The sequence below is a fragment of the Panulirus ornatus genome, chromosome 36, assembly GCF_036320965.1.
Source record: "Panulirus ornatus isolate Po-2019 chromosome 36, ASM3632096v1, whole genome shotgun sequence".
In the NCBI taxonomy this organism is placed as follows: domain Eukaryota; kingdom Metazoa; phylum Arthropoda; class Malacostraca; order Decapoda; family Palinuridae; genus Panulirus; species Panulirus ornatus.
Window position 1 is genome coordinate 11,128,514 of NC_092259.1, and position 12,490 is coordinate 11,141,003.

The 12,490-nt window shown below is 45.6% G+C and overlaps 1 protein-coding gene across 12 annotated transcripts in view; it reads left to right on the top strand.

The window, feature by feature from the left end:
* LOC139760351 (uncharacterized) overlaps nt 1-12,490 on the top strand; it is a 492,128-nt gene that overhangs the window by 180,540 nt on the left and 299,098 nt on the right. The window lies entirely within an intron of this gene.

Consider the following 12,490-nt stretch of genomic DNA (forward strand, 5'->3'; position numbering starts at 1 on the left):
ATTAATAAGGCCTATTGTTATTATTGGAACAGATCAACATGGGAACTATGGTTACTAGAAGGGATCATTCGAACATGGAGTGACTAGAAAGCATCATTAGGACCTGTGGTGACTGCAAGAGATCATCAAAACTGGAAGTGATAAGTGGGAATCTTTGGTGACTGGAAATGTAGAGCGGGATTTTGAATGAGTGAAATAACCACTGGAATTGGTGATCATTGAAAAATTCGCCGGCATTGATCAAGGGGTATTTAGTTGTGTTGGAACACTTGTACAAAGGAAGAGGAAGGCCAGTTAGATATAGTTTATTTTGAATTTGAATTAGCAGAAGGCTATTCGCAATAGCCTATTGGGGAAAACGGTCATCAGCTTTGCTGGATAAGATATGTGAATTATGGAGGTTTCCGATACCATCATTGTTTGTGGACATGGCACCACAGCAGCGTTTGAAAAGTAATGTAAAAGTAAAAGGAATAGGTGATAAATACAAACACAAGTAATACGTTTGCTGGGATGGCCATAGAATGATCTGACACGAGATGCCTCTCTCTTATTACCCTGTGTTTGTGTGTGTGTTGGGGACTCTCATATTTTTCTTCCTCGTGTTCACAGGGATGAGAGTTGTCTGGCCGGACGCGCCAGGCGATGAAGAATGCAACAAAAACTTGTTTTCATGGCCGGCTTCACGGGGCCGTCGGCAGATGGGATGGGGAAGGGTAGGCCTTCCGACAGCTGGGGAGGAGGAGGAGGAGGACGAGCTGTGTACCTGGAGGGCTGTAGACGCTCTGAACACTGCTCTTCCAGTTTACTCAGAGACGGTAGATCTGGACACTGTGCTACCCCAGTATACTTAAGGGACAGGAACCCTCTGAGATGTCGTCTCTGGGTTTACGTAAGGACGCTAGGCCCTCTTTTGTAGACCCCCGCCAGACCTGGAGTTTAGGTGGAGACGGTGTGTCGCTAAAGACAGCTGTACTGGAAATATTTTTACGAGATGCTACGCCTTGCGAAGAATGCTGGGCCTCAGGTTTACACGAAGATAGTAAACTGTCTTGAGATGGCGGTTCTTGGAAGTTTACCTGGAGATGGTAAAGCTCCTCTGTAGGTGTTTCTTTCTTGTTGGGTATACGAGGTTATTGAGGTACTTGGAGACTGATCTCTGAAGATCATTTTAAAAAGGTAGACAGACAGACAGACAAGCCTTAATTGCATGGGTTCGAATCCAGGGCGCGACAGTACGACCACACCCAACCCACCAGGTTTTCTTTCTCCTATCGGAGCTGGTCGATAGATGGGTACCTGGTAGAAGTTGGTGTGTGTGTGCGTGCGTGCGTGCGTACACACACACACGCATATACAATATTAGGAGATGGGGCTCCACGAATGTAAAACTCTCCCCGTAACACACACACACACACACACACACACACACACACACACACACACACACACACACACACATACACACACACACACGCGCGCGCGAGATGGGATCCCACGAATGCTGAACCCTTCTCCCCTTACTGCACACGTAGGTAATTACACTGACCTCTCACCTTCAGGCCAGACCACACCTCCTGACCTTTCCTTACCCCCCCCCCCCAACACCACCTTCCCCTCTACATCACCACTACCTCTGATGAGGGCAGGTGGCTTACGACCTCCCCATGCAGGCGTGTGGTTAGGGATGAGGCCATCCCTCACTTGCGGAGTAGTTTATTGGTCAGTTTGAGGGAGCCGAAGACTGAATGGTGTTGGTTGATGGTATGATACTGTGGATCAAAAAAATGAATGCAGTAAACCTTTAGCACGACGGCACGACCCTTGGGTACATGATGTCAGAGACCACATCGTCACACCCAAGGTGTCGTACCATCATATTAAGGGAACGTACCGTCGCATCCCCGGGTCGTACTCTCGTGCTCTGGGTAATGAGCGAAAGTGTGAGTAGTGAAGGAATATTGAAGGCCAGATGAATAATCACATAAGACTCAGAGTCCGTGTAATCTTTAAAAAATTCAGGATATGAGAGAAGGGAACTCGAGCGTCTTTCACAACACCCCAAGATATATAACAGGAGGAATTCACGTGCCTCTCACAACACCCAGGATACATAAGAGGAGGAATTCACGTGCCTCTCACAACACCCAGGATACATAACAGGAGGAATTCAAGTGCCTCTCACAACACCCAGGATATATAAAAGGAGGAACTCGAATGCCTCTCACAACACACAAGATATATAACAGAAGGAAACTTGGGTGTTTCCTGCAACCTGTGGTATAAGATGAGGAAGAGCCCTTAAGGCATTTTCTACGATGGGTCTCCTAGTACTGTGCAGGACGTGGGTTGTGGCCTGACTCCCAGCATGTCACTGCAGCATGGGGTACGGATGGCCCCCTGTACACTGAGATCCTTAAATGAAAAGATAATCTTTGAAATAATGTTGTCACATTCAGGAAATGTAGTACAGAAGTCAGTTAATGTAATTCAGGTAGAGTTGGTTGTCGTGGGTAGGTGATTGTGTAGGTTGGCGTGTGGGCGAAGTCCTCGGCTGCAGGTGGTGATGTCAGGGAGTGAAGCTCGCGCGAAGTCAGTGAGGCGTGTGGACGTCACGTCAGCCTGTGGGCGTGACCGTCGGCCTTCACCCGCCCGTGTGGTTTTGTTGACTTGAGACCGTCCGAGGACACGGCTCACGGCCTGCCTCCTCCTCCTCCTCCTCCCCGGCGGCGGTCGTCACCCCCTTCCCCTCCATCTCCAGGAGCAATGCCATTCCTCTCCGGAAATAGTGGGCAAGTGGCCTGCACCTCCCCCACCTGCGCATGTTGCTCGTCGGCAACAGGTTTGACATGACCATTGTGGTCTGAATATGAAGGAATACGTCATATATATATATATATATATATATATATATATATATATATATATATATATATATATATATATATGCTGTATCGAACTTATGGTGGTACGACTATATAGTCTCGGGCGTGGTTCGTGATGGTTGTAGGTGTGGGTGTGGGCGTGGTTGGTGTTAGCAGCGATTGCTGGAAAAAGGGATGGTATTTGTACGTACGACCAGCCGACTGCAGGGTAAGCTGTAGACCACAGTGGAAGGGTGTTGGGGGGCGTCGTGACAGCTGATGCAAGGTCGTCCCTCTGGCGACGTAGGCGCGGCGCCCTCCTCCCTCCCTCACAGGCCGTGGTGCGGGCGGTGTGTCGTCAGGAACACGGGATGAGCCGTGGGAGGGAGCCAGCGAATAAGATTTCCCCCAACACGGTACCGTGTTCATATATGGAGGGTTTCAGTAATCGACGATGACATCAGAGGTTTCAGGATCCTGAACTTCAGAGGAACTCGTGTCTTGCTTGAATGTTACTCTGTACCTTAATATTACATGAAGGTACGTAAGGGTTGTTATGTGTGTGTGTGTGTGTGTGTGCCTTTTTCACGATAAAAACGTTTTGTTGGTAGATGTGGATTTTTATTTATTTATTGAGTATTTGTTATTATTACTCCTATAAAGAAAATGGGATAGCCAAGTGAGCTGTCCACTTGATTACCAATTCTCATCCTGGCTTCCCTTCGCCTCTCAGCCATCACTCCGTCGCTTGGCTATGATTGTTATTATATCTTCACCTCCTTCCGTCATGTCTTTTCTTTCCTCGGCCCCACCCGATATCGCCACCTTCCCGCTGCTCCCCAACAACCCTCACGTTCTCCGTAATCCTCCTCATCCCGTTATCGCGAGAGCAGGAAGGCCCTTGGACGGAGAGTATATAAATAACGCACTACATCTTAACGTGTGGCTGCAGCCGTTCTCTGCACCTAGGACGAGTTGCCCTGTTTGGCTGACGAAGGAGGCGGCGGTCGCGGACTGACCATAAGGGACACACACACACACACACACACACACACACATACGTGTCTGAACACCTTACGCTGGGAGGTGGAAGTTCATGTTGCGGAACATTTGACACCATTTGGCGTTGTAAGACGGTGCCTTTGAGACGTTAGACGCGAATGACATGCACGTCGGGTTCGCCTGCGTCGTAGTCTAATTAACACTCACTCAACTCGCGACGCAATTAGCGTTTTCTTCTCCCGTAATTAACTCGTAAATTTCGTTCTTATCTCGTGTCTTTCAGACCCCCTAGCCTTGTGGCCTGTAACAACCCTTGACAAACGTCATAATTCAGGTGTTCGTGTGCTGGTTACGTCTCTACTGTCGTAGGATGGTGATGATTAGGCCTCCCATGAACCTCTGGGCCAAGCTTCACATGAACCTGGGCTAAGCTTCACATGAACTTGGGCCTCCCATGAACCTAGGCCAAGCTTCGCATGAACCTGGGCCTCCCATGAACCTGGGCCTTCCATGAACCAAAACTTCACATGAACCTGGGCCTCCCACGAACCAGTGCTTCACATGACGGTACGAATCCCTGAGCACGACGGTCCGACCCTTGGATACAATGGCGTGACGTTTGACCTGATCACCTTAGGGTCAGGTCAAGGGCCAGGCCCTCATACCCTTAGGTTACACCGTCTTGCTCAAAGGACATAAGAGTCCCCTGCCTACCGTAACCCAAGTCAGATCTCGACCTATCCGTTGGCCCGACTCTGTCTATCCTTGCGTGACGTTGCTTAGCACAGTCTTGTCGCAGGTGTTCTTGCCTGGGCGTTGTTCTTCATGGCGTTGTTCTTCTTGGGGTCGTTCATTTGGTCCACTTTCACTTGTGGGGTCTGTTCTTCGCTACCTCCTTCCTGGGCATTTTATTTTTTCCCACCGCCGTCTCTTAACGTGGCTTCGTTATCGAGCTTGCTCGACTCCGTCCTCTCTTGCTCTGTCTGTTTTGCTGGATTGATCCTTCCATTGCTTGATCGCGTCGTCTTCCCCGCTCGGCATCACCTCGGCTCACTTCCCCCGTCTCATTTTGCCCGGGTGACTTCCCTCCACACACACACACACACACACACACACACACACACACACCGCCACCTTCCTGGCTTAACCTTGTTTGGTCTCGTTTGACCTCACCCAACGACGCCATTCCCTTCAAGAAATGCCATCAGACGTGATGGATAGTGGATCCCCAGGCGATTTGTGGCAGAGAGAGAGAGAGAGAGAGAGAGAGAGAGAGAGAGAGAGAGAGCCTATTTCCCAAAGCCAGTAGGCCGGATGAACGCGTAGGGACCACCGAGTATCTTGGATCATCTTCTTTACTGCTGCTGAAGACTTTGATTTTGTCTTGACTGGCTTGAGTAACTGTACATCTGGGCATCAGTTTAAAAGGTTACAGGAACAGGTAATGAATCGATGTGTGTGTAGTAATAGAAGGCAATAATATTATTTTATTTTTTTGTCTACATTGGATAGTTGAAGAATTCTCGTGTAATTTAACTGCATGAGATTGTTTTTTTTTTTTTCTTTTGGTATATGAAAAGCTTGCGACGTGTTGACTCGTGTTTCAGAAATAGGGCATAGCTGAATTTTATCGTTGTTGATGTTTTAAAAGTTGAAGAAGCTGTGTAGCTGTTTAGGTTTGTGTAGCTGTTGGGGACTGGCATTGCTTTTTTTTATGCGAGCATGACCTCGTCATACAGATATTGGGATTCGAAAGTGCGCGTTCATATGCACTCTATTCGTGTCCCATGTACCTCCGCGTTTGTGCAGTAAAGTTCTGTAGAATGTTAGCTGCTGGTAATGTGAGCCTGATGGGATTTGACCGGTGTAGACCCCGTTGCTCATGGATGTGAGTCGAATGGTATTCCATTACTTGTAATCGAATAGTCATTTCTCCAAGAGGGGCGATCATAGCATAACGGTTAGCGTTCCCGACCACCACGCTAAAGTCCTGGGTTCGAATCCTGGCTGTTGAAGGGTAGTATATGTTCTGTGAAAGTGCTCGCTCATATGCGCTATTTTCGTGAGTATATATGTGTATGTGCGTGTGTGTGTGTGTGTGTGTGTGTGTGTATATGTATATATATATGTATATTATCCCTGGGGATAGGGGTGAAAGAATACTTCCCACGTATTCCTCGCGTGTCGTAGAAAGCGACTAGAGGGGACGGGAGCGGGGGGCCGGAAATCCTCCCCTCCTTGTATTAACTTTCTAAAATGGGAAACAGAAGAAGGAGTCACGCGGGGAGTGATCATCCTCCTCGAAGGCTCAGAGTGGGGTGCCTAAATGTGTGTGGATGTAACCAAGATGTGAAAAAAGGAGAGATAGGTAGTATGTTTGAGGAAAGGAACCTGGATGTTTTGGCTCTGAGTGAAACGAAGCTCAAGGGTAAAGGGGAAGAGTGGTTTGGAAATGTCTGGGGAGTGAAGTCAGGGGTTAGTGAGAGGACAAGAGCAAGGGAAGGAGTAGCAATACTCCTGAAGCAGGAGTTGTGGGAGTATGTGATAGAATGTAAGAAAGTAAATTCTCGATTAATATGGGTAAAATTGAAAGTTGATGGAGAGAGGTGGGTGATTATTGGTGCATATGCACCTGGGCATGAGAAGAAAGATCATGAGAGGCAAGTGTTTTGGGAGCAGCTAAATGAGTGTGTTAGCGGTTTTGATGCACGAGACCGGGTTATAGTGATGGGTGATTTGAATGCAAAGGTGAGTAATGTGGCAGTTGAGGGAATAATTGGTATGCATGGGGTGTTCAGTGTTGTAAATGGAAATGGTGAAGAGCTTGTAGATTTATGTGCTGAAAAAGGACTGATGATTGGGAATACCTGGTTTAAAAAGCGAGATATACATAAGTATACTTATGTAAGTAGGAGAGATGGCCAGAGAGCGTTATTGGATTACGTGTTAATTGACAGGCGTGCGAAAGAGAGACTTTTGGATGTTAATGTGCTGAGAGGTTCAACTGGAGGGATGTCTGATCATTATCTTGTGGAGGCTAAGGTGAAGATTAGTATGGGTTTTCAGAAAAGAGGAGTGAATGTTGGGGTGAAGAAGGTGGTGAGAGTAAGTGAGCTTGGGAAGGAGACCTGTGTGGGGAAGTACCAGGAGAGACTGTGTACAGAATGGAAAAAGGTGAGAACAATGGAAGTAAGGGGAGTGGGGGAGGAATGGGATGTATTTAGGGAATCAGTGATGGATTGCGCAAAAGATGCTTGTGGCATGAGAAGAGTGGGAGGTGGGCTGTTTAGAAAGGGTAGTGAGTGGTGGGATGAAGAAGTAAGAGTATTAGTGAAAGAGAAGAGAGAGGCATTTGGACGATTTTTGCAGGGAAAAAATGCAATTGAGTGGGAGAAGTATAAAAGAAAGAGACAGGAGGTCAAGAGAAAGGTGCAAGAGGTGAAAAAAAGGGCAAATGAGAGTTGGGGTGAGAGACTATCAGTAAATTTTAGGGAGAATAAAAAGATGTTCTGGAAGGAGGTAAATAGGGTGCGTAAGACAAGGGAGCAAATAGGAACTTCAGTGAAGGGCGTAAATGGGGAGGTGATAACAAGTAGCGGTGATGTGAGAAGGAGATGGAATGAGTATTTTGAAGGTTTGTTGAATGTGTCTGATGACAGAGTGGCAGATATAGGGTGTTTTGGTCGAGGTGGTGTGCAAAGTGAGAGGGTTAGGGAAAATGATTTGGTAAACAGAGAAGAGGTAGTAAAAGCTTTGCGGAAGATGAAAGCCGGCAAGGCAGCAGGTTTGGATGGTATTGCAGTGGAATTTATTAAAAAAGGGGGTGACTGTATTGTTGACTGGTTGGTAAGGTTATTTAATGTATGTATGACTCATGGTGAGGTGCCTGAGGATTGGCGGAATGCGTGCATAGTGCCATTGTACAAAGGCAAAGGGGATAAGAGTGAGTGCTCAAATTACAGAGGTATAAGTTTGTTGAGTATTCCTGGTAAATTATATGGGAGGGTATTGATTGAGAGGGTGAAGGCATGTACAGAGCATCAGATTGGGGAAGAGCAGTGCGGTTTCAGAAGTGGTAGAGGATGTGTGGATCAGGTGTTTGCTTTGAAGAATGTATGTGAGAAATACTTAGAAAAGCAAATGGATTTGTATGTAGCATTTATGGATCTGGAGAAGGCATATGATAGAGTTGATAGAGATGCTCTGTGGAAGGTATTAAGAATATATGGTGTTGGAGGCAAGTTGTTAGAAGCAGTGAAAAGTTTTTATCGAGGATGTAAGGCATGTGTACGTGTAGGAAGAGAGGAAAGTGATTGGTTCTCAGTGAATGTAGGTTTGCGGCAGGGGTGTGTGATGTCTCCATGGTTGTTTAATTTGTTTATGGATGGGGTTGTAAGGGAGGTAAATGCAAGAGTCCTGGAAAGAGGGGCAAGTATGAAGTCTGTTGGGGATGAGAGAGCTTGGGAAGTGAGTCAGTTGTTGTTCGCTGATGATACAGCGCTGGTGGCTGATTCATGTGAGAAACTGCAGAAGCTGGTGACTGAGTTTGGTAAAGTGTGTGGAAGAAGAAAGTTGAGAGTAAATGTGAATAAGAGCAAGGTTATTAGGTACAGTAGGGGTGAGGGTCAAGTCAATTGGGAGGTGAGTTTGAATGGGGAAAAACTGGAGGAAGTGAAGTGTTTTAGATATCTGGGAGTGGATCTGTCAGCGGATGGAACCATGGAAGCGGAAGTGGATCATAGGGTGGGGGAGGGGGCGAAAATTTTGGGAGCCTTGAAAAATGTGTGGAAGTCGAGAACATTATCTCGGAAAGCAAAAATGGGTATGTTTGAGGGAATAGTGGTTCCAACAATGTTGTATGGTTGCGAGGCGTGGGCTATGGATAGAGATGTGCGCAGGAGGATGGATGTGCTGGAAATGAGATGTTTGAGGACAATGTGTGGTGTGAGGTGGTTTGATCGAGTAAGTAACGTAAGGGTAAGAGAGATGTGTGGAAATAAAAAGAGCGTGGTTGAGAGAGCAGAAGAGGGTGTTTTGAAATGGTTTGGGCACATGGAGAGAATGAGTGAGGAGAGATTGACCAAGAGGATATATGTGTCGGAGGTGGAGGGAACGAGGAGAAGAGGGAGACCAAATTGGAGGTGGAAAGATGGAGTGAAAAAGATTTTGTGTGATCGGGGCCTGAACATGCAGGAGGGTGAAAGGAGGGCAAGGAATAGAGTGAATTGGAGTCATGTGGTATACAGGGGTTGACGTGCTGTCAGTGGATTGAATCAAGGCATGTGAAGCGTCTGGGGTAAACCATGGAAAGCTGTGTAGGTATGTATATTTGCGTGTGTGGACGTGTGTATGTACATGTGTATGGGGGGGGGGGGGGTTGGGCCATTTCTTTCGTCTGTTTCCTTGCGCTACCTCGCAAACGCGGGAGACAGCGACAAAGTATAAAAAAAAAAAAAAAAAAAAAAAAAAAAAATATATATATATATATATATATATATATATATATATATATTAGTCTTGCAAATTCCTTACATCTTGGTTAAGGTAAAACTATAACGTGTGATATTTATTCGTTCTCGGGAATTTAATAATCAACTATTTTCCGTAGTGTTCTTCACGAGGGAGGGGCAGGCATTAGGTGTAGTTGTGCGCCGGCGGTGTGATCGTGGTGCGGGAGGTAGGACGGAACGAGCGAACGGCACCTTAACGACCTACGCTGAAGGTGGAGAGGAAATTGCCTTGTTTATTGTTTCGGAGACGACGTGCAATCCCCGTGGCCCCTGCGGTCGGCGGGGCGGTTGTCGCCTGGCGGGAACACCCGGCCCTGTAATGAGGATAAGGGAACCACGCGGTAGATCCGGCCCCGTAATGAGGATAATGGAGCAGGTGGAAGATCCGGCCCTGTCATGAGGAATTCTGGGACCGATAAAGGATCGTATCCTTTAGTAAGGACAATGAAGAACAATCGCAGACACAGCCTTGTAGTGCAGATAATGGAACAGGTTAGGAGAGAGAGAGACAGCCCGATGATGAGGATAATGGATCTGATAGCATATCCAACCCGGCAGTGAGGATAATGGAATAGGTGGAAGATTCAGCGCCCTGTAATGAGGATGATAGGCGAAAGATTCTCGCCCATAAGGAGAACAGCAGAAGAGGTGAAAGGTATGTCGGTGAAGTGAGGATACTGAGGGCGATGGGTGATCTTGTGCTGTGTTAACTGTAGAGTGTGAGGGACGTCTGGCCTTGTGGTGAGGAAACTGAAGCCCTCGTAAGATCAGGTCCCGATTTAAGGGATTTAAAACGGAGGGTGCGAGCGACCCTGGAATGAGTCGCATGATGAACCTGGCCCAGTCGTATGGAAAATGGAACATGGGAAACATATGAAAAAAAAAAAAAAATTGGGCCCAGGAGTGTGGATAATGAAGTATTTGATATCCTCAGCCCTGGATAGAGCATAATAATGCCTCTGTAAACAGTCATGCATTTGATTGGCAACACGTCATTCATGACGAGTTTTGTGGTTGACTTCTTTTATTATTATTATTATTATTATTATTATTGTTATTATCATTATTGTTGTTGTTGTTGTTATTATCACAGTGCTGATGAAAATGTTCAAATTCCCAGAAATATACACAGCGAAACTCCTGCCTGTATAATAGGTTATCTGATGAAGTTTCTAGACATTGGTGAATTACGTAAGAACATATAAGGAACAGCAGTCGAGCATCATCTGCATATATATATATATATATATATATATATATATATATATATATATATATATATATATATATATATATATATATATATATATTTATATATATATATATTTATTGGGTGGGCACATGTGTGGTGGTGGTGCTCAGCTGTGGCTGTGGTTAACATATATTCCAGCAGGTGATGGCGGGGGGATGGTTTGAGGGGGGCCCCCTCACAAAGACCACACGAACCCAGCAAGTCGGGCCTCAAAGGAGAGACCCAGCAGCTGTGCCACGCTACAAAGGCAGCCCAAGTTGATACAAGTTGTCGCAGACCACGTCTGGTCTATCGTCCCTGGTATATTTTCCTCTCGTTATATATATATATATATATATATATATATATATATATATATATATATATAATATATATATATATATTATCTTCGGTACGTCTTATCTTATACCCTTATCTTCGTCTTTGTTTATGTTCTTATTTCAGAGGTTGTGTGGGCTTTGTCCACCCTATTTAAAGTGGGATTGGAGTTAGACAGATAATGTTTACTTTATTCAGTCATTCATCTATTGACATATTGCACTGGGGCAGTTATTAAGAACACTGTGTCCCTACAGGACATGTATTGTATGTGTGTGTGTGTGTGTGACTGTTTTTGATGAGCTGTGCCGTCTTCATTAGAATATTAGAATACAAGGTGGAAAAAATAATTGATTCTTGTGTAGACCCACGTTAAAAATTTTGAGATCACGTGTATTATTATCCCATGTGAGATGCCTGGATTATCTCATGGGCTGCATATTCCTTGCTTCGTCCACTGATGTACAACTGATGTACACAATGTGGCCTTTGAAGTACGTACTGGTGACGTTGGAGTTACCTGACGACCCAGAGCGAGCGGGGTCAAACTGGCGGGTGTGTTCCGTTTAACTGTTGGTCTCTTGCTATTCCTAAGGTGGGTCTCGAGACAGTATTTCCTCTCCATTCTCCTCGTAGGTGTGGCGGGTTCGATCCCCTCCAGAGGGATTAGCGGGATAAGTGCACTAAGGATTGGTCGTCTGGGATCAGCTTTTATTCCATCGCTTCCACTTGATCTGCGTCTTCTTGTGGTGGTGTGTGGGCGAGGCCATGAATGGTGGTGAATGTCTTACAGTAGTTCAAACTACGTAGTTCAGTTTATACATACACGTCTGTATGAATGATTGTATGTATGGTGGGTTCATGGCAGATCGCGATGAACAGAGAGTACTTGTATGTTACCGTATAATGTTCATGGTAAGTGCGTAAGTGGGATGAATTATCTTTACTTATCCCTTGTGACATTTTGGGGAAAATTGTGCAATGTCCATTTCCGTAGATAGATGGGTAAAGCCAGGCGGGAGGCATGTGGTATGTAGTTGACACAGATCACATGGCTGCACAAACATATGCTAATTAGCTCCATATATATACCCTGATTATAATCGTGAGGTAATTATGATTAAACTCGCGAATTAATCTGGGGGGAAACACGGATGATTTTTCGGTATTACGTGTAAATTAACGAGTTAATGTGAATGTTGCCGTACATTTTGATTTCGCGCCGTAATGAATGAGTTTTCATAAAAGAAGAAATAGATTGTCTTTTATCAATGTGGGACAGTGATGTAATTTGTGCTCCTCTGACTCTAGCTTGCGATTGCAGAGGTGTATAATGTGTTATTTAGGTCAGAATTCAACATTTTGCTGGCACTAATAGACAGAAATTACCAGTTATTCCAGCGTCGTGTTGGCGGTCATATTGATTAGATTCTTAGAAAGGATTAGGGAAGGGATTTGAGGTTGGTATTTTCCTTTTATGCAAGATTTGCGACTCTACACCACATACCGGTAAGTGCCTGGTATCTGCCACTCATGTGCCATTT